Raw genomic sequence first — 3,662 nt, 5'->3', positions numbered from 1 at the left:
CCGGTCAGGCGTTCCAAAAAACCTCCGTCCTTGTCAGGGAGCTCGTTTGCGGTGAATGTCCACGTTACTTTATTTTACTTTAGACGCCACCAAATAAGCCGTTGCGTTATCGGATAGAAATGTTAATGGTAGCGATCGCCTCGCTGCAAATCGTAAAAAAGCTAACATGAAGGAATGCGTCGACAGATCGGGTACAAGTTCTAAGTGTCCACCGCGGGTTACAGCACACGTGAACAAATGTACACATGCTTTGGCTAATCGGCTGTACGTACGTACAATGCACCGGTAAAATCAACCACGGTGTCTGTAAACGGGGCTTTGGCAGTCACGCGGTACTTCGGAAACGGTGCAGTAAGTGGCCCATTGTAGGATTTACCGTCGACTCGCCTACAGGTACCAACGCGCCGAATAATGTAATTAACAGTCTGTCTGATGTTTGTAATCCAATAGTGTTGACCAAAAGCATTCAGCCTGTGTCTCACGGCGGTGTAGGCGTTCATCTTCTCGACGGACACGTAGCGTAGTGGAATAGTGTTTGCTTGGTAACAATGCAGGAGATTCATTAATAATTTATTAATTTAGTAGTAAAGTTCTTCTCTGCGCTGTGTAGTCTGCTGCCACACCGCAAAATTCCACTATCGTCCATGAATAAACGCACTTGTCTAACGAGCACACCAAAACTGTGTTGTTATGGCGGATGGCGGTGAATGAATCGTCGAAGTGTCGGTGATGAAGGTCAGCTTCAGCTTTGGTGATTTCTTCAACGGAAATCGGCGTATTAGCGGTAGAAATACGTCGGCCATGTTTATCGACAAAACGACGAATAAACACGGTAAATCGTAGTGATCGTTGTAGTGTGCTGAAGCGAGTTAAGTCGACTATATTCTCAAGATTAATGTTTGTATCATTTAGTTCGTCACCTGCATTATTTATCAACAAATCCTTGCGCGGTCACGTGTCACAAGTCGCATTGATTGACCACGGAGGAATCAGTTCATCTAGTCATCGATTGGCTGAATGTAGTATGTTGAAGCTGACGTCATCATTCATTGATGAGAAATAAATGTTTGTAATTTCTTGTCAAACTTTAAAAGGCGGTGGTCGTCGCGGCGCGTCGTGTTCGATGTGGGACTCATAGCAACGTATACAACGCGTGTAAAATACATTGTTTGTTTACATGAAATTTGAGCACGCGCTACGCGACGACCACCGCGCTTTAACCAATACAGCACAATCTGAAAACACGTGAAAATCAGATCAAAATGATATAATATTCTTTATGGACTGGATACAGGTACGGCTTACAGGTACAGGTACGCTTCCGCCGCACAACCTCGGGCCGCAAAAGCCGCATCCAGTCCTTAAAGGTTTTATCATATATCTTATATGAAAACAAGTCTTTAGTTATGTTATTTTTCGCTCGTCTTGCCCAAAAGAAAACCTATTCGATTTAATCCGGGTTTCGATACGGGCCGTTTTACTTGCGCGGATTTATACGGGGGATTCTAAACGATGCAAACGCGTGAACAACTCTCACGCAATAGACAAACGAATGTCACCAAATATATCCACAAATTACGTTTTATTGAGACAGCAAATGAACGTAAATTTATAACAATAGTTTAACGGTAGTAAATACGAACTCATTATAAACTTTCTTTCTTAAGAGTGAACACTACAGTCCAGCTAAGTTGGTCATTTACTGACTGTCCGACAACGGGCGTTTTCTTGGAGCTGATGTTGTAGTCGCAGGTATAGACACGTTGATTTCACAGTTGTTAAAAACTGTAGTCGGTGAACGAGAAACAATTGCTTGACAAGAAGCAATAATGAGTCCAACTGGTCGTTTGGTATAATTCCCATCCACTGAATAATATTGTCAGCCGTTATCGAAGCGCAGACTCAAATTACGCGCGTTGTTTGTAAACAGAAAGTTCCAGGAAATAGACGCGTTTACCAAATATGGTAAACGGGGCCCGGGCGTTATATGGAAAATTATTGCACGGCATCGGGATTTCCATAGCGTTACGAGGCCGGGCAATAAGAGGTATCCTCGGGGGCGGAGCTACGTCACGGACGTTCAACGTTGCTAAGACGCGCACCACTGTACCACGTATTTTTATGGGCTTTGTGCGCGCTGCTGTGGAACGCCGGTGGAGCCGGTGAAAAATCGAGAAAACAACACAAACTCAACTTTGAAGTAATCCTGAACAACCAAATTAATATATGTTACACACGTAGGGCTAATCTTGTTACACTGTTCAGGGGACTCTCAACAACCATCGCAAAGTACCGTTTGTTTTCTGCGAGTTTTTGGTCTTTGTTTTCACCGCGAGGGTTGCTAGGCGGTAGAAAATGCCCATATGTCCGCCCCGAGGATATGATAATGTCAATAATATACTTATCACGGAATGCGGCTTTCACGAATTTAACTTAGTCGAGTAGCATTAATTAAAACCATCACTTCTAATCTTGGTTTTAGTCATAGTAGTTTGGTTGGTGGGTGCAATTCTGTTTTTCGCCATGACGAGAGAAGTGACATTGTCTATTTTGATATAGACAGTTGGCACCGTACGGACGTAAGTTGGTGTCTGTGAAAATATGTAATTCACAATATTTATTCAAGTAAATCTTCCCAGTTGTGGATTGTAGATCATCACGGGTTTCGTACCACCTATTTGTTATTTCGGTGGACATAATGTCATTCAAGTTTTTGTTTCCACAGTTCTTGCACAAACAATTTCGCTTTAACAGTTATGGGCGAGGGAACCCTAATATATTATACAACTGAGTGTCGTGGACTACTCGTCGCTTAGTAACGGGGCCACGTGATATACTATTTATAGTAGCTTTTTTTGCGAGTGTTCCTGATCAAAAATAGATCTGTATGTTAACGTGCCAGTTTCAGTGTCCCATAACATACCAAGTAAACCGGTTGTTTTTGTAGCGTGTATGTTGTTGTCGTTCTGCACAACATCATCCAATTTGTCGACCAAGAACGTAGGTTGACGTTACCAGTAGACACAAGTTTAATAGCGTTAATGTAGATCTTTTTTTACTGGAAGGCGCGACCTTATTAGGGGGTCCGGGCATGCTCCCCCTTAACAATTTTGAAATCTAGACCATCTGAAAGGATATTTTCTGCATTTTGAGGGGCAAATTTTGCTGACACAAAGGGTTTCAGCTTGATTTTAGAGGGGCGACCACCCTCTCTGTGCTGAGTGTCAATACCAGGTCGCAAATACAGACACCGCCTTAAGTTCTAATTGGAAGGGAACGCAGGCCGTACATCGTGGAAAGAGGACAGTATTACTCGCAATCATCTCATCATTTAATGTCGAAAAAACCGACAAGTTTAAGATTCTCATTATTTATAGAGAGGGGATAACCTAAAAATACGACGTACTCAATGTTTTAGATTCACACATTATAGTCAGTGTGGTAGACGATGACACAGAATACCAGGTACTCAATGTTTTAGATACACACATTATAGTCAGTGTGGTAGACGATGACATAGAATACCAGGTACTCAATGTTTTAGATACACACATTATAGTCAGTGTGGTAGACGATGACATAGAATACGACGTACTCAATGTTTTAGATACACACATTATAGTCAGTGTGGTAGACGATGACATAGAATACCAGGTACTCAA

This window comes from Saccoglossus kowalevskii, chromosome 20, assembly GCF_978046115.1.
Source record: "Saccoglossus kowalevskii chromosome 20, keSacKowa6.1, whole genome shotgun sequence".
Taxonomy (NCBI): domain Eukaryota; kingdom Metazoa; phylum Hemichordata; class Enteropneusta; family Harrimaniidae; genus Saccoglossus; species Saccoglossus kowalevskii.
The sequence above is the reverse complement of the archived record's forward strand: the minus strand, read 5'-3'. Positions refer to the sequence as shown.